Below are 25378 nucleotides of genomic sequence, written 5' to 3' on the forward strand. Positions count from 1 at the left end.
CTGCCATCATCACTTACATTTGTTTCTTATTATCCTCACCTGTATTCCATTCCCTCATTAGTTCCTTTTGTATAAATATCCTCTAGTTTTACCCACTCCTTTGTCAGTCATTGAAGTGTTACATTGAGTTAGTGAAGTGTTATGTTAAGATTTATTGTTAGTTCTACTCCAGTGTTTGTTCCACTCCAGCGTTTACTATTGTTGAGCCTTTTGTTTGTTTCCACTCCAGCGTTTGTTCTACTCCAACAATTGCAATTAAAGGATTTAAAGATTCCACTCCTCTCTTCCTTTTCCACTCCTAGACACCAATGCTGCAGAAGGACTGACCAACAACTGTTTTAATAAAATGTCCTCCTCTACTCCAGCGATCCCTCTAATCCTCCTCTCATACACGTCCAGACCCACAATAGTCATGGAGCTGACCGGTCCACTTATGGATTTATTCCATCAAGACCTTCCTCTCATGGATTATACCAGCAAATTCTGTCAACTCGTCACCTCCACTATCTCGGACCCCTACCTCTGTTCCATCTATGGAATGGGCTTGAACTTTCATCGTCCAACAGCCCTTCCGCAAGTGGAGAACCTTTCCTTTTTGGAATACGTCCGAGCCACACTGTCCCTACATCTCCTCTCACTTCTACCTACCCACAAGGAAGACCCTCACAAAGTCCCTGTGGTAGATCCCCCATATACTGTGGATTATGGCGGGAACCCAATGCCACCTAGCTCACAGCCTTCCATGGCCCCTGTCTCCACGCCCCCTATCTCCAAAGTAACTTCTCTCCATACAATTACACTAAATTTTTTTGAGGGGGCTCATCCTGTTCAAGCTCTGGTGGTCGATTCCCCACCGCAGTCAGCGGTAGCGACCATGGAGATTGCATTTCCCCCGTATTCTGTGAATTAAGCCAGTGCCCAAGCCTGCCACGGTTAGTGAGCCAGAGCCAGTGCCTGTAGCCTCAACCGTCCCAGAGCCAGTGCCTGTAGCCTCGACCATCCCCGTTTCTATGCTCCCTGCTGGCCGGAAGAGAAGGAAAAAGGACTCCTCCCTGGTCTTTGTCAGTCCTTGAAGTGTTACATTGAGTTAGTGATGCGTTATGTTAAGATTTATTGTTAGTTCCACTCCAGCATTTGTGCTACTCCAACGATTGCAATTAAAACATTTAAAGATTCCACTCCTGAGTCTCCTCTTCCACCCCTAGACACTACCATTACAATTTGGTTCTGCAAACATGTTCATCTTACACCTTAAAGTAAAGGGTCCATTTTCATGACCGTGCTAAGCGTAGCGCTAAGTACAATGACCTGGCGTAAAGCACGATGAATTGGCGCAGAGCTAGTCTCCTTAGAAATAAGTCATTGCACTAAGACATTTGAGAAGTGCATCTAATCTCAGTGCAAAGTCTAAAATCAGTTCCTGCATTTGCATTTTGGAGATTCCACCAGCAGGTGGTAATAAAGTCCATGTTCAAACTTTGAAACTATAGGGGTGCTACCTATTGTCCCTGACAATCACTCATATAGCTATTGTATAAAATAAAAATGTATGAGATTTGTGTTAAACTTTCTAGAGGTCATGTTGTTTTTTTTTTTTTTTTTTTTTTTTTAATTATTATGTTTATATTTGCAATTGTATTTAAGATCTAATTCATATTTCTAGTTTTCCACCTGTTGTCGTAGAGTGATTTTAGGCCACTGCAAAAGAGGCCAGTGGAAGTTGCAGAGGGTAAAATGTTGGGATTTGGGAAGGTGATATTTATTTATTTTTTTATCATTTTTATTTTAATTATATTTTCATGTAGTTTTAATAAAATATTTCTAATTTTATCATGTTTAAAGCAAAATCGACTGGTAGAAGTGAAGTGTGTGCAAAAAAAAAAAAAAAAAAAAAAAAGATCACCAAAAGATCGACTACATAATTGGATGCAGATGGTGGAATTAAGAACCTCAGAATTAAATTGCACTTGACCCAGCCCATTAGCGCTTTGCACACGCAATTTTGCCAAAGCCACTTGTCCCTAGACTCAGTGCATGCTTGCACGAAAATCCCAAAACTTCATGACCATTGTGCCACGTCACCTTGCTCTGAGTCCTTACCATATTTTTGGGCTACAAGTTATGTCCTCTTTAATCACTCAATTCCTTTTCTTTTTGGAGGAGCCAGTTAGGCTTTACCCGGTGTAACAGGGGTTAAAATGGGAAAGGAGGGGGCGGGAACCGGACGATGCATCAAAGTAATATTTAATGAAAATGTAAAAAACACAAACATAAACACACACTCGGCAGCTGCGTGTGGCTCTCTCTCGATCTGCCACATCCGGCTCGTCTTTATCCGTCTCCTCGGCTGATTAGCCTGATCGGGGGTCAGGTGTGCGCACTCACGGCCAGGCCCCACCCTCCTCCTCGTCACACCCGGTTACACTATCATTTTCAGGGCCTTACGCAAACTACTTACTACAAATTGCACTTGTAGTAAGTGAAAGCCTACTTTCAGCCTACTTTATTTCTGCCCCTTCAGACTTTTTCAGTCTATTTTATTTTAGTACTTTATTATAGCAAACTTTATTATAGTGCTTTAGTAGTACTTTATTTTAGTACTTTATTATAGCAGACTTTATTATAGTGCTTTATTAGTACTTTATTTTAGTACTTTATTAGCACTTTATATTAGTTTTAGTACTTTTTTATAGTAAACTTTTCTAGTGCTTTAGTATTACTTTATTATAGTAGACTTTATTCTAGTGCTTTATTAGTACTTTATCTTAGTTTATTTTAGTACTTTTTTATAGTAGACTTTATTCTAGTGCTTTATTAGTATTTTATTTTAGTCTACTTTATTTTAGTAATTTATTATAGTAGACTTTATTCTATTCTGGGGTTCATGTGCACTTTCACTGCCCACGTCTTATCACGACTGAGGGGCAATGTTGACCTACTTTGTTAAATATGTCAGGATATTTTTATAAAGATCTTTCTTATGATCAGTACTTGATAATACCCTTTTATTGGATTCTTGTTTCAGATTAAAAGTTAGGAACAAGTTGGAGACTAAATTATTTGAGTTAGAGAGTCCCAACAATGGTGGACCTCACTCTTATTTATCTTCTGAAAGCAAAAAGCTGAATATACCTATTTAGCTGTTCAGTACTGCGAGTACCATGGACCAGACTTCTAAAAATAACATATTAAACTTACTGTCAGTCAGTGTAGGTGTATGTGTCTAATGTGAAAGTCGAGTGTAACTTGCTTATTGGCTGTTCGCTGGATCTCTTGAAGCGTTGCTCTCTTGCAGTCTTGCTGTGCTCATGCTCTGCTCATTCGTCTGTGTCTCTCTGTTTTATGTGCTTTCTAAACCTCTTATATAGTCAGTGTATGTGGTACAAATGCTAACATTTATATAAAAAGCATTAAATTCTTCAAAAAGTATCATACTTTTTCAAAAAGCATTGCATACAGTACAGTCCTCTCTCCCCTTCTTCCTTTTACCTAATATGGGTATCTTCCTTCTTCGTATAACTCCAGGATGTGGCTAGATGGCTTCTAGCTTTCACTGGCACACAAAAACATTCATTTTAAAGTATCTCTAAGCTCATCCACTTTTGGAGTCTTATACGTAATTTTTCTAGGGCCCCTATTCGGTTGAGAGGAGGATGTTCCAGTTGTTTTAAAATTTAAACCCCTATGTGACAATGGGAAGAGGAGCACTCTATTTCTCCCGACACCATGCCCATTGACCTTGCACTTATGATTTGTTGCTTAGTGCTGGCACTTTTAAAATAGGGCTCATGAACAGTATAACCAAAAAGGGAAAAATTCACTTCACTTATATTGAGATTTTTTTTTTTTTTTTTTTTTAAAGAAAGGGAGGGACAAGTCAAAATAAATGTTTGTAGTAATCAACATTATGCCACAAATTCTGGCAATTGAGCTTAACTTGTTTGAAACCAGAATTTCCCCTTTAATTATGTTAATACACTGTAATTTTATTTTTATTTTTTTATTTTTTCCAGGTTACTTGTCAGGTAAAGTTTCTACTTTTACTCAACTGAAGAATATTATTTAATTTGACTATCAGCCTGACCTTATTAGGTTACACAAATGAAAGTACTTTTAAGGGATACATCTGAAAGTCACATATGGTGCCTGTTTAGTTTCACTTTCACATCTGAAAGTGAAAGTTAAAAGTGGAGATTTAGAGGAGAAAAAAAAAAGATTTAAATATTGTCCTGTTTTTCACCCACATCTATTATATTGCTTCTTGAGACATGGATTCAAACACTTGAGTATTATGGATTACTTTTATGTTTTTCCTTTATGTGATTTTTGGAGCTACAAAGGTCTAATCACCATTCACTTACATCGAATGGACCTACAGAGCTTAGATATTTTTCTAAATATCTTCGTTTGTGTTCTACTGAAGAAAGAAAGTCATACACATCTGGGATGGCATGATGACAGAATTTTCATTTTGGGGTGAACTATCCCTTCAAGGGTAAGATAATAGAGAATTAACTTGTTAAGGTAACAACTGTGTGTATCCACTTTTTAAGTGTTTTGACATATCGGGAAAGCATTGTTAGAAAAATAATAATGTAAGGAGGCCATGGCTGAGAATACAGAAAGAGCTATTAAGTGCTGGGAAAAAGGAAAAGATAATCAATCAAATCAAATCCATTTATTGTCACTCAACAATATACACAAGTGCAACAGTTGGTGAAAGTCTTGGGTGCAGTTCCAAGCAACATAGCAGTATGACAATTACAATAAACATCTGATTTACACATAACACAGTTTACACATCTTGCTACACAACACAATATACAATATACACCTAATAATATACAATATACAGTATACACAAAATAAGAAGACTGTATACAACAAAAACACACTGTACCCTTGAAATACACTTGAAGCTGCTGACTCTCTCCATCAGTGCTCCACTGATGGTGATGGGGCTGTGTTCTCTGTCTTTTCTCCTGGGTAGGGTTGCACCAGCTGTAAGTTCTCACGTAAGTTAGGATGTAAAGTTCACACTAAGGGCTTAGTAACTACTAGTTAGTTTGTAACTAAGTCAGTGCTTAATTTGGTTGCACCACCTGTTCTTAAGGCAAGACTTAACTAGTAGGTAACAAGCTCTCCGTAAAGTAATGCATAGTCGCATAATATGACGTTTACCTGTATTGATCCAATAAGCAGCCTTCAAATGTGTACACAGAAGTGTTAAAAAGCCGTGAACTTCAATTTGATCTTGTTACGGTGATGTTCAAACCTTGTTTGCTCACGTAACTGTCAGCTGTAATAAATTATATCCCAATTAAAATACAATACGTAATAAAAGTTGATTTGATAAATAGTATATCTGCCCTGTGTAAATAAAATATATAGGAACTTTATCTAAAATAAGGGGTGATAAATAAATACTAATACAACAGGCCGGAAAAATAGACATTTATTAATTTTAATATCCTATATATATTATGAATGTGTTGAAACTTGACACCAGGCGAGGCACCCTGAAAACTGCACCTTTAGAATGGTTTCATGCTGAAGAGCTGCTTAAAAGTATTTTTTTCTCTCTCTCTCGTAAATGTAAACGGGTGTAAATGTCAACATCATACTGTATGTCAAAATGATTGATGCCTGTCACACAAAACATGAGCTCATTGATGTCATAAAATATCAGTCTGCTTTATTATTCACTCCGTTACTCCTGGTCAGAGGCATCCGTAAATATTTAGTTTACACGTAGGGTTACATTCTACCCGAGGTTAATGGTGCAACGCTCAAATATTTTGTAGTGTGTAAATTATGACTTAGTGCCCATTTACGCCACAACTAGGCTAAGTTTTAACTTATGTATAGCTGGTGCAACTGGCCCCTGAAGTCCACCATAAGCTCCTTGGTCTTACTGGTGTTGAGTGAGAGGTTGTGCTCCTGACAACAGCGTGTCAGAGTGTGCAACTCCTCTCTGTAGGCTGTTTCATCATTGTCAGTGATCAGACCTACCACCGTTGTATCATCAGCAAACTTAATGACTGCATTGGAGCTATGTGTTGCCACACAGTCATGTGTGTACAGGGAATACAGGAGTGGGCTGAGAACACAGCCCTGTGGGGCTCCAGTGTTGAGGGTCAGTGATGAGGAGATGTTGCTGCCCATTCTAACCACCTGGCATCTGCCTGACAGGAAGTCCAGGATCCAGCTATATGTGTTCCTTTTTTCCAGGTGGGAGAGAGCAGTGTGTAGTGTAAGTGCAATGGCATCAGTAAGCAAACTGCAGTGAGTCCAGTGAGGCAGGTAGCACAGAGCAGATGTAATCTCTGATTAGCCTCTCAAAGCATTTGCTGATGATGTGGGTCAGAGCAACAGGATGCCAGTCATTTAAGCAAGTGATTTTGGATTGCTTTTGTAGCAAATTAGCTTAAAAAGGGAATTATTTATAATTAATTATAACTGGTTATAACCAATAATAAATATTTAGATTAGATCTTAGAATTAACTGTAGCAGAATCGATATTACAATCATTTGATCTGTCCGTCCACCGAGCAGACAATATAATTATTTATCAATTCTAGGAAGATTACTTTCCTGGCCAAGGAACAATAGCCTTCCTACTTATACAGTGCTAGCAGTAGTTTAGCATGTAGCAAGGAGCAACATTCAGTGACTTTGAATTGTGAGCGGAACACAGAGACAATCAATTGTGAATATAAGGGATTTAATAAATGAAACTATAACTAACATACAAACAAACTAAGCAAAACATACATATATAGAATGAAGGAAAGTAAGGAAAGGAGAGAGAAGAGCAAAGAATGGCAGTATTTCACATCAATTAACCACAACCTAAATGAGAATCATCAGAGGCACAATTCACCTTAAAAGGGGTTCAAATTTAAACGCGCATCTAATCAGTTGTAAATGGTTACTTGCATTGGCTTGTTGCTGAATAAGAGTCTTGATGCGGTAGACGAGGTTCTCGACGATTTCTTTAGGAGTGAGTTGAAGAAGTCCACAGCAAATCCACAAAGTTACTTGAAGGTAAACACTGCCAGAAGGTTAAACTCAAGAGGAGAGTTTTGGAGTGTGTTGGTCTCAAGAAGAAGAGTTTTGAGCGATGATTAGTTTTAATAGTTCATTGCCGCACCCACTTTGTGGGTGGAGTGGCCAATCAGAGGCATGCATTTGGAGCGGGAGAGACATCCTTTGTCTCCGTTTATGGCCCATTCGCATTTTATTGCTGATCTGGACCGCTAGTGCAGCTTTTAATTCAAAACATAGTAAGAATTGTTCGATGCATTTCACGATCACATGGTGTACATTATTGTGTGAGAAATAAAGAGAAGATCATTTTGATACCAAGAAGGTAACCTCCAGATGATATTAATGCAGAGATACACTCATACACTTGAATATAGGCATTTAACGTCTAACTAATACAAGTAAAGGGTTTTAACTAAGTTAATATAATAGGGGAATATACATACGACACTTGCATATAGCAGATACATTTATAACTGCTTACTATGGCCTAAATAGAGAAAATGTCTTTAGGTGTGTGTGTGACGTGTATTGGAATTACTGGAGACAGATAACTGCTCTGGTGCCTGGCATGGGGGTCACCCCCCTTTCTGTGGAATGTGTTTGAAGCTTGATGGAGACACTCCAGAGGCGACCTGTTTTAGCATCCTTTTGATAGTGATAAAGACCATCTGCAATTTAGCACCCATATAAATGTAAACGCGGAGGCCAGGTCAGTAATTTATATGCAACTGTCAAAAGGCTAAAAGGGTTTTTTTTTAAACAAAGTGTAATTAGCCATCACTGATCTTACACAGACGTTACACTTTGTTACAGGCACAATGGTGGACGTTTTAAAGCATGTGGGGACCAGAGACAGGGAGAGGGAAAGCTTTAAATTATTCGTAAAAACACCAGCCAGTTGGTTCGCGCATGCTCTGATGACGCAGCCCGGAATGCCATCTGGACCTGCGGCTTTACAGATATTCACCTGTCGGAAGGATTGGGTTACGTCCGCAACAGTCCGGTAGCATAGAATCTGATTGGTCTGACCAGCACTGGATCATTCTGAGGGTGGATGCTTCCTGTTTAAATTTCTGCCTGTAAGCAGGCAGAAGGAGAATGAAAGAGTGGTCTGATTTGCCAAATGGTGGGCGGGGGAGGGATTTGTAGCCATCCCGGAAGGGAGAGTAGCAATGGTCCAAAACCCGGTCCCATCGTGTGTTGCAACTGGTGTGTTGGAAGTATTTCGGTGCGATTGACTTGAAGTTGGCTTTGTTAAAGTCCCCGGTCACAATGAACGCGGCCTCAGGGTGCTCAGTTTCATGCTCACTTATACTCACATATAGTTCCTTGAGTGCTCGGTCTGTGTCGGCTTGTGGGGAGATTGATTGTGGAATCCCTGCAGACATCCAAATTTCTGTAAGGCAGATAATGCAGCAGTCCCTCATCTCTCACTGGAAAGAGATCTGCGCTGTCGTGTTTGAAAACAGTGGGTTGGCATTCAGGAATTTAAAGTCCGGTTTTCGGTGTGCTATTGAAGAACCAATGTCCAAAAGTGTTTGTCTATCGTAGACAATAAGGCAGACGACATCCAAGATGAAAATCATAAAAATTGTAGACAAAACTAACAAAAACTGCAATACTGGGTCGGAGCTCGCAGCGCAGCAGCCATACTTGGCGCCATCTTGAAGCAGATAAATGAGAAGAAGTGTCAGAAAAAGAGCCAAAACAAGAAGAGAGTGAGTGTTAGTTCCTGTTTTCTTTTATCCTTTCCTTGATCATGACCAAAACCTGATGCTTTTCCACTGACAAGTCATCAGACCACAGTTAACTGCCCTCTCTTCTGCAGCAGTTAAGAGCACACCCCAAATCTAAAACATCTGACCCAACAGACTTTGATAACTATCAGCAGATAAAACCCTTTTGTAAAAGGTATATTTTATCCAAAAGTGAAAATTCTGTCATCATTTACTCATCGGTTCATTCTAAACATGTATGTTTTTCTTTCATCATTGGAACACAAAAGCAGGCAAAATATCTAAGCTGATCTTTTTCATGCTCTGACAGTGAATGGGAACTGTGGCTGTCAAGCTACAAAAAGGACAAAAAAACCACCATAAAAGTTGCCTGTATGACTTATGCACCTTATTCCAAATCTTCTGAAGCCAAATGATAGCTTTGTGTGATCAACAGATCGAAACTTTATCACATTACCATTTAATCATTTTCCATAACATGAAAAAGTGGAACAAAAGAAAGATAAAGGTTTCAGTGAAAGGTTCTTTGGGGAACCAAATATGGTTCTTCTATGAGATCGCTGCGTAGACCCCCAATTGGAACATACAATTTTAAGAATGTAAATAACTTATATTGTGTTCCAACTTCCACAGAAGAAAGTCATACAGGTTCGAAATGGCATGAGGTGAGTATATGATGACATGTAATTTTTAGTGAAGTAGTATGCCTTTTAATTTTCACTACAATGAGATGGACTCTGAATATTCACAGATTAATATTGGTGGATAATAAAGATTATGGTAATGGAATTAAAATATTTTGTACTCCATGTTTTTCACTTGAAGATATTTACACAGTGCCACAATAAGCACTCTAGAAGAAAAACTCACATTGACACTCAGCTTATGTGAGAATAAAACTAAATTTGTAATTGAAAGTTTGTCATTTTTAAAAAGCTAAAATACTGCAAATAGCTTAACATGCATGATTGGTTGATTCCCTGAAAAAAAAGTAAAAACACTGTGGCTCTATGTTGCTATCAAAACATTTCTCTGTTTTTTCTGAGTCCGACTTTGGCTCAACCAATGGAGTGAAACTTGGGCCAGACTATCTGTTTGTAACTTGTTTGAAAACATTATTTTTGCAATTCTGATTAGTGAAGCTGCTGGCACAAATTGCACACATCTCCCTTAAGCTGATAAATTAAGTGAAAACAATCATAGAAGGGAAAGCTCACTCACATGAGACTTCTTGATTGAACAATTAGTAACTGTAATAGTTGCTATGGTTATCATATCCCACCTGTCTTACCTAAAACGCCATGAAAAAGATGGGGTGAGAAATAAGGTGCCGTGTGAAAATGGACATACACGGCATTCCACAGTCTGATTACAATTGATTTTACCCTTCACAAAATTCAATTATCAGAGTATACGATCAATATGGGTATAATTGTTCCTGTCTTTGGTACCAGCCTATCAAGGGCCAGTTCATCTTGTTCCTCTCTTCCATCTTATTTGATTGTGTGATAATTGTTGCACTAATGGAATTTAATTTTAGACCAAAGCTGTGCTCTGCAAGGTAGTGAATGATCCATATGCAATTAAGGGATAACCTGATTTGATCAATTATAGCCCTGAAATTGTTAATGGCAATGGTATGATTGCAAATTAGATTTGAGCATAATTACATTTCAATCAAGGTTAACCCATCCAAAACGAGTTTTCACACCTAAAAGTGCTAGTAATAGAAACTTAAACATGTTTTTATATGGCTTGAATTTACCTACATGAATACGTTATTTTAAATGAAATAAAAGGCAGAATTGTACTTTTTATTCCTCAGAAGAGAGTTACACTGACTTAAGACTATAGTCTTTTTGTTCAGAGGTTAAATCAGGGCATTGCCAACTATATCTGACTTATAGAGGAAATGAATCTAAGCAAGCAATTGTCTGCCACATCATTCTCACAACAAACCCTCCTCTCCGTTCTAGCAGGGTTCAGATTTTTGCTGGTTGGAGATGCTATGGTGTGAGTTTACCACAGAGCTTGCATTGCTGTGCTAAATAAAACATATGCACCCTTACAAAGGCAACAAACAAAGATAGGTCCTAGTACACATACTTGCACTGCATGAGCTTTATTTACCAAGCTATCTCTTTAGAGACACATTTTTACACAGCTACTGTCATTTAAAATTATTTCTTTCTGTCTCGCCATGCACTGATCTAGGCAAGGCAAGGCACGTTTATTTATATAGCACATTTCATACACAATGGCAATTCAAAGTGCTTTACATGTACATTTTAAAGAAAATACAAGTTAGATAAAAAAAAAAAAAGAAATGAAGAACATGAAATTAGAATAAAAAATAAAATAAATTTGAATAAATGTAAAATGATTAAAAGAAATAATAGAAAAAAGAATATTAAATTGTTACCAACGATAACTTTAATGTTTGGCAGACTCCAGGATAATTCAGAACACAACTGCAGAGTAGTTTCTTAAAGGAATATTCTGGGTTATGTACAACTTAGTGTCTATTGACAGCATCTGTAGAATGCTATCGATTAGGCGACATCAAATAATCTTTCTCTTTGGCTTTGTGTTGTTGGGAGGGTGTGAACCAGGGTCAAAATTTATTTGGGGCTCACTGCCACCAAAAATGAAAAACGAAATGTAAAATGTTCATGTGTTTATGAAATATGCTTTAAATGCACTCAAAAATGAAAGGCGGCAGCTAATTAGGAAATTACCCCATCCACCCCCAAACTCCCCAAAAAAAAAAAAAAAAAAAAAAAAAAAGTTTAAAATTAAAATAATAAATGTCCCAGGCAGACCAAAAGTCAAGGAGTACAGTTTTGGAGCAATCTAAATGCCCAATATGCAAAAATCCAGATACCCTTTTGCAAAAGAGTTCTTACTGTACTTTTGGATCCCACAGCGTGAGTTCTTTAATGCGCACTATAATTAAAAACATTTCACCTTGCACTTCACAGCAGAGGCACTGGAGGACAGATTATACAGTATATCAAACATATAATGAGATTTTTAGATGTTTAAGATAAGATGTGATCGTGAACTTGATTGCCGGTATGCATGCTGCCATACTGTTTACATTGCAATGCAGCATGGGATTCGGAGTTCGTCATAGCACAGATGCAATGACGGTTCTAAAAACCTATCCCTTCCACTTTCCCAGCCCTGGAAGTGGTAAGAATGAGTGACGGACAGAATTGGGAAGGCTCAGGTGGACTAACTAGTTTATATATTCTTTGTTTTACATCAGAAAACATCACCGCAGTGCTGCATCAAAACAGCTCAGATGGTAATGGCTTTATACTTTTATTTTGTGTTTATTTGAATGTTTGTAATATAAAAAATAAAGTTATTGTGATTTTGAATATTTGAGCAGCTGATTTATTATGAAAACTGCTTCAGTCCCTCTTGGATGAATGCAGATTGCACTGGTTTGATCGTACGCCTCTAAGCCCAGCCTTTTGTAATCACACCTGTTTTATGGTACATGCGAAAGCGTTAACTCTTTTGACTATTTTTGCAGACACAGCTCTTGGACACCTGCGCTCTCTCTCTCTCTTCTCCCCATCGTTTTTTTTTTTTTTTTTTTTTTTTTTAAGTAACCCATTAACTCCTGATTGGTCTATGGCATATGATCACTGAGGATTAGTGATGTTAATGATATGACGTAATCATCTGGGAAAAAGCTTATAGTATGTTTGTAATGCTTTGATATAGTAGTTTATACTTTAGAATGTAATGTAGATTTCAATCGCATAATTCAGGAAAGCAGATGTCTTAAATAGTTCTCTGCATATATATTTATTCCAGTATGAGTGCAAAAAGTCTCTCTTTGATTTAAAATGTCATCTGTCTACTTGTGCATTAAGTGCTCCTGTAGGCTAATCAGGAAGAAGACACAGGTGGGAAATCAGTTGATAAAACAGATTATTCCAAAATATAACTAGTATTAACAGTAAATTGCACAACTGGTGCTGTGCTCTACCTCAGTAAATGTGATAATCACGATAATTTTAAAAAAAGGTAATGATTGTATTCTAAAAGAATAATATCCTACATTTATTCATTTGGCATTCATTTAATACAAATACTCATATGGTGTAATTTCCCATCATTTTCCCACTTACACTACATTTTTTCTATTTACATTATTTTATTTTACGCATGCAGGAGATCGTGGATATATGGGCATGGCCGAGTGACGTCTGTGGAGAGCAAAGCCGGGAGAGTGGAAATGGTAAGGATTGACACCTGTGGAAAATGATCTCTGACAGCTGTTTAGTGTTAACAGTGAAAGCTGGAGGAAGATAAAAGGAGCAGGCAGAGCCACAGTGGGGGAGAAGACTTGAAGCTGAAAACGCAGGATGGCAGCAGTTCTTTATGTTTGTGTGAAACCTTATGTGAAAAAGTGAAAGCTGAAATACATCACCCTGAAGAGTGTAAACTGTTTCCCACTTACTAATTTTCCCCTTTTAGCTGACCTGAGAGTGTCACAGAGATATAATGTTGAAGGAAAGGTCATCTTTAGGAGATGCTTTTCTTTTAATGCTGAGAAAAAGGGCATTTATATACTGTATTGGGAAGAATATATTTTTTTAGATAAATATATCTCTACAGTTTATAAATATATATAGTGCATATATACACTGGTGGCCAAAAGTTTGAAATAATGTACAGATTTTGCTCTTATGGAAGAAATTGGTACTTTTATTTACCAAAGTGGCATTCAACTGATCACAATGTATAGTCAGGACATTAATAACGTGAAAAATTACTATTACAAATTGAAAAACTATTACAAAATGTTCAGAACATCTTAAACTACTTCAAAGAGTTCTTATCAAAAAATCATCCACGTGCAGCAGTGACAGCTTTGCAGATCCTTGGCATTCTAGCTGTCAGTTTGTCCAGATACTCAGGTGACATTTCACCCCACACTTCCTGCAGCACTTGCAATAGATGTGGCTGTCTTGTCGGGCACTTCTCATGCACCTTACAGTCTAGCTGATCCCACAAAAGATTCTTAACACTCTTTTACAATTATCTGTTGTCCAATGTCTGTGTTTCTTTGCCCACTCTTACCTTTTCTTCTTGTTTTTCTGTTTAAAAAGTTGCTTTTTCTTTGCAATTCTTCCCATAAGGCCTGCACCCTTGAGTCTTCTATTTGCTGTTGTTGAAACTGATGTTGAGCAGGTAAAATTCAACGAAGCTGTCAACTGAGGACATGTGAGGCATCTATTTCCTATTCTGATGTACTTAACCTCTTGTTTAGTTTTACATCTGGCCTGCCACATCTCTTTCTGTCCTTGTTAGAGCCAGTAGTCCTTTGTCTTTGAAGACTGTAGTGTACACTTTTGTATGAAATATTCGTTTTTTTTTTTTTTTTTTTTTTTCTGGCAATTTCAAGCATTGTATAGTCTTCATTCCTCAAAACAATGATTGACTGATGAGTTTCTAGAGAAAGCTGTTTCTTTTTTGACATTTTTGACCTAATATTGACCTTAAGACATGCCAGTCTATTGCATACTGTGGCAACTCAAAAACAAACACATAGACAATGTTAAGCTTCATTTAATGAACCAAACAGCTTTTAACTGTGTTTGATATAATGACAAGTGATTTTCTAGTACCAAATTAGCAATTTAGCATGATTACTCAAGGATAAGGTGTTGGAGTGATGGCTGCTGGATATGGGGCCTGTTTAGATTTGATCAAAAATGACTTTTTTCAAATAGTGATGGTGCTATTTTTTTTTTACATCAATATATCCTGACTATACTTTGTGATCAGTTGAATGCTACTTTGGTGAATTAAAATACCAATTTCCTTCAGAAACATCAAAATTTGTACATTATTCCAAACTTTTGGCCGCCAGTGTATAAATGCTGTGTGTGTGTGTGTGTGTGTGTGTGTGTGTGTATATATATATATTAGGGCTGCTTCTAACGATTATTTTGATAATCGACTAATCTAATGATTATTAGAAAGAGTATTCGACTATTCGGCCGATTATTGCAATGATTAATCATCTTAACCGACTATTCAGCTTGTGTCCCAACTTAAAAGGTTGTATTAAACATGCTTGCTAACAATAAAATGGACAAAATCATCTTTTAAAAATACCTCTAAATGGCATTCACTGAATTAAAGGAAAAACATTCTTTTTGTTAAGTTTAATTCAGTAAAAAAGTTCACAGCAAAAAATCCTATTGTTATCAAGTGTTTTTGACTTGTTTTCCATTTAAAATTGTATAAAAATACATTTACTTGAGAAGCAACATATACGATATTTATACTTGCTTTAAGAGACAAATATAATTGTATTTTGCATATAAGTGTATTTTTTCACTTGGTTATACTTCTGCGAGTGCAGTAAAGACAAAATACACTTATATTCAAGATCTATTCTCCAAAAGCAAGTCTAAATATCTTATATGATGCTACTCAGGTGAATGCATCTTTTTAAAAGGATTTTTAGATATTTTAAATATTTGTATTTTTAATATTATATTCAACATTCTCAGATAAAAAAAAAAAAAAAAAAAAAACAATTCTTCTGCATTATAGCTGCTAAAGTAAATGTACATTGTTTAAAGGAGTTTTAGATATTTATATGGTAAAACAAGCCAAAACAAAAACAAATCAAAAACATATTTTGCTGCAGTGTATAATAGGGTGAAGACTACCTCCCTTACCTTTTTGTTCACTTCAGCTTTAATTCACAAAAAAACAAACTCTCTCTTATATTGCAAATTTTCTTCACGTTAAGAAATTCACAGTGACACATATACTGTATTATGATTCTATAAGTCACGAACCATCATGTTATATTCTAGCTGCAGCAAGTGCGCTCGCTCGAGGGTCGAGCGTCCCCGCGCCAGAGTGTGCCTCAGCCGGATGCAGTTTCAGTCTCTCCTCCTAAGATCGGGACACTTCGCGCAACTCATAGAAGAGGTGCTGAATGCACAGAGAAATGCCAGTTTCGGAGTTTGTAGTTATTTACATGGCTTGCTTCCTTATTATTTGAACTTTAATAAAGCTATTAGGCATTAAATATAACTGCATTAAAGATGTAACGCCGGGGTGTTTTCTTTGAAGATGCTTGACATGCAAGTTTTGCTTCAGCATAATTGCTCATATATATATGTTGCATGTTTATTGTTTATATGCATTTATACACATGCTTGTACAGTTTACAAGTATTTACATTGATATGTGGAACTATGGTATTGCTAAAATTGTATTGTCTCTAAGATTAGTAGCAGTTCAGGGAGAGTCTCACAGAGGTGTGTTGGTTGAGCGCTGATCGAGAGGTTAGTTGTACGGCATGTGTAACACATCTGTGCTATGAGAGAATAAAATTAAATGTTTTTAGTTTTGTTGTTTTTTAATCAACAACTGACTTAAGTACAGAAAGAATAATAATGAAAAGAGACAGTGACATGCATAAGCAGCATTCTGATGGGTGTTTGAAGAGTGTGCGTGCATGGAACAGACGGGACAACAAATGTCATAGGATGGAGCCCGTCAACAAATCGGAAAGTACTCAACATTTCTGGCAGTACAGTGGGAAAATCACATATGCTACAAACTAGACCCATTAATACACACCAATGTAAAATAGCGACTGTCCCTCACGTTCATGTATATGCCCTCATACATTGGGGGAATCCCAAAGTTTTATGTAAGAAGAAAATGTCTAGGTTTCTAGTGTAACCTCTGTTCCTTGATGGAGGGAACGAGACTTTGTGTCGATGTTGTGACATTAGGAGTTCGATCTTGAGAGCCCCAATCACCTTTGCTTAAAATAGAAAAGGCCAATGAGAATTGGTGAGTGGAATTTGCATGCCACTCTCTGGAGGGGAAACCAAACAAGAGGGGAATCGCCACGTATGGGGCACTGATCCCGAGTACATGGGCTCACCTGAAAGGGGGCATACCACGAGTACTGGGCCTGCTGGTGGTTCCGGACTCCCAAAGGGCACGGCAGATCTTGTGACTGGTAAGCCAAGGAATGGCACCCACAATCCAATGGGCCAGCCTCTGTTTGGAGACAGCTTTCCCCTTCTGCTGCCCTCCAAAGCAGACAAAGACACTCTCTCTCTCTCTGATGATATATATATATATATATATATATATATATATATATATATATATATATATATATATATGTGTGTGTGTGTGTGTGTGTGTGTGTGTGTGTGTGTGTGTGTGTATACATATTCTAACACATACACCGATCAGCTACATTAAAACCACCTGCCTAATATTGTGTAGGTCCACCTCGTGCCGCCAAAACAGCGCCAACCCGCATCTCAGAATAGCATTCTGAGATGATATTCTTCTCACCACAGTTGTACAGAGCATTTATCTGAGTTACCGTAGACTTTGTCAGTTCGAACCAGTCTGGCCATTCTCTGTTGACCTCTCTCATCAACAAGGCGTTTCCATCTGCAGAACTGCACTCACTGGATGTTATTTGTTTTTGGCACCATTCAGAGTAAATTCTAGAGACTGTTGTGTGTGAAAATCCCAGGAGATCAGCAGTTACAGAAATACTCAAACCAGCCCGTCTGGCACCAACAATTATCCATGTGATTATCTAAGAAGCCAATCATGTGGCAGCAGTGCAGTGCATAAAATCATGCAGATACAGGTCAGGAGCTTCAGTTACTATTCACATCAACCATCAGAATGGCGGAAAAATGTGATCTCAGTGATATGGCATGTTTGTTGGTGCCAGATGGGCTGGTTTGAGTATTTTTCCTGGGAATTTCATGCACAACAGCCTCTAGAATTTACTCCGAATGGTGCCAAAAACAAAAAAAACATCCAGTGAGCAGCAGTTCTGTGGATGGAAATGCCTTGTTGATGAGAGAGGTCAACAGAGAATGGCCAGACTGGTTTGAAATGACAAAGTTTACAGTAACTCAGATAACCGCTCTGTGTGTATATATATATATATATATACACACACTGCCGTTCAAAAGGCTGGGGTCACTTGACTGAAATGTTTCTCATGATCTTAAAAACCTTTTGATCTGAAGGCGTACGCTTAAATGTTTGAAATTAGTTTTGTAGACAAAAATATAATTGTGACAACATATTAATTTATTTCATTACAAAACTAACATTTTATTTAAAAAAAAAAAAAAAAAAAAAGTTTTGAAATTGATGACTTGGACCAAATAATAAAGAAAAGCAGCCAATAAGTGCCCAACATAGATGGGAACTCCTTCAATACTGTTTAAAAAGCATTCCAGGGTGATACCTCAAGAAGTTGGTTGAGAAAATGTCAAGAGTACATGTATGCATAAGGCTGCAACATAACAAAATGTGGAAAAATTAAGGTATACTTTCTGAAAGCACTATATATATATATATATATATATATATATATATATATATATATATATATATATATATATATATATATATATGTACACACTGGTGGCCAAAAGTCTGGAATAATGTACAGATTTTGCTCTTATGGAAAGAAATTTGTACTTTTTTTCACTAAAGTGGCATTCACCTGATCACAATGTATAGTCAGGACATTAATAACGTGAAAAATTACTATTACAATTTGAAAAAAACTAAAAAGCTCAGAACAACTTCAACTACTTCAAAGAGTTCACATCAAAAAATCCTCCACGTGCAGCAATTAAAGCTTTGCAGATCCTTGGCATTCTAGTTGTCAGTTTGTCAAGATACTCAGGTGACATTTCACCACACGCTTCCTGTAGCACTTGCCATAGATGTGGCATTCTTGTCGCACCTTACAATTCTCACGCACCTTACAATCTAGCTGATCCCACAAAAGCTCAATGGGTTTAAGATCCATAACACTCTTTTCCAAATATCTGTTGTCCAATGTCTGTGTTTCTTTGCCCACTCTAGCCTTTATTTTATTTATTTTTTTTTTTTTGCAAAAGTGGCTTTTTCTTTGCAATTCTTCATATAAGGCAGGTACCCTTGAGTCTTCTCTTTACTGTTGTACATAAATTGGTGTTGAGCGGGTAGAATTCAATGAAGTTGTCAGCTGAGAACATGTGAGGCATCTATATCTCAAACTAGAGACTCATGTACTTATCCTCTTATTTAGTTATACATCTGGCCTTCCACATCTCTTTCTTTCCTTGTTAGAGCCAGTTGTCCTTTGTCTTTGAAGACTGCAGTGTACACCTTCGTATGGAATCTTCAGTTTTTTTTTTGCAATTTCAAGCATTGTATAGACTTCATTTAGAAAGCGGTGTCTTTTTTTTTTGTTGCCATTTTTGACCTAATATTGACATTAAGACATGCCAGTCTATTGCATACTGTGGCAACTCAAAAACAGACACAAAAACAATGTTTTTTGTTTTTGTTTTAGTTTTAGTTTTTTTTTTTTTTTTTTTTTTTTTTGTGATTAACATTTATTGATTGATTCATATATTAAACAAAGAACAGCAAAACTTATACAAACAGAATCAATACTTAACCCCCACTCTCACAATCCACTCTGACCAGCAGAAAGGGGACTTATTAATATGTAGTTTTGGGTTCACCCCTGGAAAATTATTTTCCTTTCTTATTGCAGCTGCTAATGGTTCCAGGGCAAGACAGAACAATAATGGTAACCCTGCCGGGTGCCCCTATCCAGAGTAAAATAATCAGAAATTAATCTATTTGTTTGCACCACTGCTACCAGGTGTCTATAAAGTAACTTAATCCATCCAATAAAAAGTATTCCCGAACCCGTACATTTCCAAAATCTTAAAAAGATAATCCCATTCTACCATATCAAACGCATTTTCAGCGTCAAGTGAGATGGCAGCGACCGGAGTCTGATCATTGGCCACTGACCACATGATATTGATGATAAACCTTATGTTATCAGAAGAGCTGCGACCCTGAATAAACCCCACCTGATCTATATGTATAAGAGTTGTCATAACTTTATTTAATCGGTTAGCCACAATTTTTGATAACATTTTAACATCTAGTTGGATCAGAGAAATTGGACGGTAACTCTTACACTCGCTTGGATCTTTGTCCTTTTTAAGAATCAGACTGATCTGGGCTTTGTCATGGTTGGTGGAAGCTTTCCATTCTTTAATGATTCCATACAAACTTTTAGCAAAAGTGGAGCAAGTTCTGTAGCATAAGATCTAAAAAATTCTGCACTTGCCCCTTGTGAAACAGCAAAATCTGTACATTATTCCAAACCTTTGGCCACCAATGTATCTATCTATCTATCTATCTATCTATCTATATATATATATATATATTCTAACACATACATGTATATTAAGTAGTATTATGTTACATACATATATATGTGTACATATGTGTATAAAATGTATTTCATATATTTTTGTTTATTTTATTATGTTTGCATTTAAGTGATTGTTTATTTTTAGCAGTATAAAAACTTAAGTATTAAATCTACACACTAATCCTCACCAAAGACTTTTTAGCAAGTCAGTTCACTCAGTGGCCATCTTTAGAATGCTGTTGGGCAGGCTGGGCAGCTACTTTTCTAAGTAAACAAGCAGCATATAAGTGCAGCTCTTATCTACTTGAACAGGGGGAAAGACGGAAATCTCCAAAACAGTCAGTCAAGATTACGATCAAAGAACATACTTCATTTCAGCAGTAAAATCGGACAAAAATGGTATCATAAATTGTGCTTCTTTACCTCAGATTACGCAATTTTTTTTTTTTTTACTTTCCTGGCTTGTATAGCTAATGTGCATGCGTGTTCTTGAGTTGATTGACAGGTGATGTCTGTATCTAAAAGGTGATAGGCTCTTTTACCTGTAAGGCTGGACTTCCTTTTCTACATCTGTTGACGGTTGGGCATTCCAATTTCTCCCATTCATATTAATAGAAGTGGCCAGTCTCTGCTAAATAGTCTCTGTTCTCAATCACACCTTAACCCTAACCCAGAAAAGAAAACTTTACATTTACTATTTTCAATTGAGAATGGGCCTGGCTGACCCCAACATGAGATTTCTTCAGATGTAGCTCACTTCTGATGGCATCCCCCCCCCCCCCCAAATTCATCTAACTAAACATCCCCCCAAACACACACAAGTTACACATTTCAAATGATGCAACAGCTATGTTGCATTAACACATACGTGCTTACTTTTACAAGCTTTCAAGCAATCACTGCCATATTGCAGTTACATCTGTACTTTGCTTCCATAAATGTTGACTTAGTACACCATTAGCTGTCCCTGAGTACACCATTAGAAGAGAGAGAGGAAAGAGAAAGGGCAGACGGGAAAGAACTGGTCATGGGCTCAGAGGTCCCCATTATAATCTCAACCTCTCCCCTTCACTATTCACCACTGGTCCCAAAATGGAAAATATAAAGCTCCTCTCTCTACATGTCTTTCACTCTTTGTGACAAGGTACTAGAGAGTTCTGGTAGGGTTGTGGTGTTGGAGAGAAAATTAACCTTAAAGTGGAGCTTCTTATGGAGCTTGTTAAGCCGGAAACATGCATGCTACTGCGGCCCACCTGGCCCGCTTCAGTGTCTTTTAACTTCATGTCACTCCCTTCACCCCTTCATGCTTTCCCTCCTTCTGTAAGCTCCCCTCAGAAAGGCTGGAATAAGGTTTCAAAAAATAATGGAGAAAAGACACTTGTGCTAAAGATTATACAAGGTAATAGAATGCCATGATAGCAATGTTAGGCACCCTGCTGAGGTGGAGAGCAAGGAAGAGCTCTCTCTCCATGACATCCATGAGAGCTGTAAGTTATGCAGAAAGACAGAAAAAATGGAGGAATGGAAATTAAATAAGACTTGTGTGCTGTGCTTTTGACACCCAAGAAGGGCTTGGAATGGTATAGAAATAGTGAGCAAGAATGAAAGAGCAAGACTTAGTGAAGGTAGAAATTGTCAAACTAGACATTCTCTTGACATCCAAGTTAAAATAAGAAGAATAGGGGACGTGAGAGCAAGTGAGAAGTAAGTGGATGTGAGTGTCTCTTGGGCATGAGGCAGCTAACTCAGGGCCTCATCAACAGGTTACTCTCATGTGCATTTTTCCATGGAACATTGTATATATTGTGGGGTATAATGGCCCATGGCAATGACCCAGACTCTTCATCTCTTATGCATACTGTTTTAACACCTTCAGAAGAGACCAGCTTGGGTTAACACAGATTTTATAAACTGCAGTTGAAGTGTTACAAATTCAGTGATCACATAAGATGGGGAAAATAATCAAACTATGTAGGGTCTTTCCCAAAACCTAGTCAGCTGTCTTGCTACCTCCTGCGTAAATATGCAGCTGCCTTCTATGGCAGCATCCTAACTGAGGCTATGTCCACACAAATACGTTTTCATTTGAGTTTACTGTTACTGTTATACAGCCTTTTTTTCAAACTGTCACCCAAAACTCACACTTCATTGTGTGTAAATTTTTTAATAAACAATAAAATAAAATAATAATAATTATATATATATATATATATATATATATATATATATATATATATATATATATATATATATATATATATATAATAACATTTGGTAACACTTAACAATAAGGTTCCATTTTTTTAACATTAGTTAATGCATTAGGAATCATGAACCAGAGTCGGATTGGGAGACAAAATTTTACTCTGAATTTCCAGATTCTTGCAACTCACTGAACATACAGTAGGTTTCACCATAAATATTTTATTTAATCTATTGTTGTTATTGTTATTATTATTATTATTGATTTATATATGGTTTCATAGGGTATGTTGTTCATATAGAACTGAACAACCCATGCTATGACCCACTGACTTATGTACTGTATAAGACACGACACAAACTAATTTACTCTCAGGTGCTTATCTTTCAGCAGCTGAATGGTAAACAGGCTAATAGCAATAATGAAATAATTAAAAATATGTTTAATTATTTAGGAAACGAAAAAAGTTTATTATTGGCAATATTTGAAATTATTTTTCACACATTTCTATAAAGATAAACTTTATTTATTTCAGTAAAGACCAAAAAATCTGCATTGCATTTAAAGTATTTCCCACAACTACTGCTATTGAGTCCAAATGACACAATGCAATTTCAAATCCAATACACAATATGATCACACACAACAAATGCTAAATTGTTAAAAATGCATCTCGAGACACCTGTATTTTATTCTATTCGTTGCACTGTTGCTAGCTTTTTTGTAGCACGAGGGCACATTCTGTTTCTTCGATTCTCTTTGATACAATGACAAAGATGGGCACATTAAACATTGATGTATGAAGTAGTGTTGGGTTCGAGTCCACCTTAGTCGAGCCCGAGTCAAATCCGAGTCTTTAAACAATCGAGTCCAAGTTGAGCCCAAGTCTAAAAGGGGCCGAGTCAGACTCAAGACTGAGTCCATAACAGGCTGAGTCCGAGTTGAGTCTGAGTGCAAATGAATCTGAGAGAGACTCTGAACAGACTTCAGAGTGGTTTCAGAATGAAATCATATGCTTTAGGTTTATGAAGACAAAACTGTCCTTCAACAAAATTCTTATTGTGTTCTGTTGACATATCAATTATTTGTTGCTTTTCCCCCTCCACTCAAACATAGACTAAAGAAAGAGAAATCTGCATTAGTCATTAAAACCAGAGTTATTATTGTTTTGAATTTTAATTTATTTATTTATTTTTTTAAATTTCTACTTCATTTTCAATTCAATTATTTTAGTTTTATTTAAAATTATCCCTATCTAAAGAAATAATAGTCTATACTGAAATTTCTTTCTGAATCTTTTTCTCTATCTGCTGACTGATTTGGGAAAATACAGTACATACAAATGAGTCAACATAGTAGTAATTAGCAGTCATTGAGAAGTTATGTCTCACGTGGAAAAGCCCAATGATAATATTAGGGCCATGTCGTCACGGACATGATTTTCTAGTTAATTTGTGGGAAACCGCACAATGCAGGGCAGTTCTGCGTACTGCTCGTGTACCTAAATCACTGATGCATCCGTGTGCATCTCGCAGCAGCTGCTGCAGAAGATAAAAGTTATAATAATAATTGATATTTTCTTGAGCGGCAGCCGCATTGGTCTGCAATCAGTCTGAAATCTTTAAATACCAACCAAAGAAAATTTCATTGAGCTCTTCTTTAACCACAAACACATGGAGAATAATAATTTTGAGTCATAAATTTAACAGAATTGCCCTTCAAAAGTGTTACCACTGGGTTTACAATAGAAATAAAATAATCATTTAAAATAAAAATGTCATAACCAACTAAGTTCATCTCGTAACATGAAGTTCATCTTCATACACAAACTCTGTCATTGAATAATACATTTATTTTATAGTCTAATAATTAAATTATAAACAAAACATTTCACTGCCCAAAATATCCTAATATTTTATTGTGTATGGTTGAATGTTGTGAATGGTGGCCAAATGCTGTAAAATAATGTATTTTAAGCAGCTCGTCAATGCTTTGAAAATAGTCAATCAATAATAAATAGGTGCTGTTTATCTGTTTAGAGTTGCTGTCTCCTTTAGCAATAACACTTTTTTCCCTGACTATTTAAAAAGTTGCACAGATAATTCATCAAGCTATTGACCAGTTCAAGCTGACAACACTGTGTGGACCACAAGAGACTACAGAAGCTTACATGTGTAATTACACCTAAAAATACTTAATATCCAATATTAATACTATTTCTATGTGTGTGTGCGTGTGTTTGCTTAACTTGAGTCCGAGTCCAAACTCGAGTACCCCAACTCTAGTATGAAGCATTATGGGGGTAGTTTTTTTTATTCTCAAAATCAAATGCATTGTACAGCAATAATGTACTATTTTAAAGGAGATTTATTTGTTTAATTTTGGCTTTATATAGAGAGTATAACCTATATACATTATTCTGCCACCCCATGCTCCCTGCACAAGCTGACAGAAAGGTAACTCCACCAATCACCACGCTGAAGAAGATATTCAGTTCAGCTTTGTTTAATGGCTGATCGGCAGTAGGGTAAATCAGAATTGTAACAAAGACTGAATAAAACGTAAAATATGATGTTATTTTAACTCAAACACACTTGTAGATAATGTCTTTTTTAACATCAAAAACATTATGAAATTATACACATTCTCAAAAACAATAGCTGACACTGCATGACATCATTACTAGACATAATGTAGGTCAGCACATGTTATTACTGTCAGATATAGTTATATATCTTTCTAACGATGCTTGCTAAGACATGAAATGTAGCAGATGGATTAGGATTCCACGAACATGAACATGAATCTCTTTCATGTTGCTCCCAGATATTAGACTGGCCCTGTCCCAATACCCACACTTGTGGTCTTGGCCACTTGAGTGCGTGTGCATGCGACAGGAAGTATGTGTTCAAGACTGTCCCAGGTCTAAAACATGCCAAAGCTCAGTGCACTTAACCCACACTAAATCTACACTAGTGCAAATACTGCTTCGGTACGGTCTTGCAGGCTAAGTGTATCCCAGAAATCATCAAGTTCAGGAGCTCACACCCCGCCTACCCAAGCGATCTGTGTATTTTCACCATGAAGACGTCAAGGAAAGCTTTTCAACA

The sequence above is a fragment of the Myxocyprinus asiaticus genome, chromosome 1, assembly GCF_019703515.2.
Source record: "Myxocyprinus asiaticus isolate MX2 ecotype Aquarium Trade chromosome 1, UBuf_Myxa_2, whole genome shotgun sequence".
NCBI lineage: Eukaryota > Metazoa > Chordata > Actinopteri > Cypriniformes > Catostomidae > Myxocyprinus > Myxocyprinus asiaticus.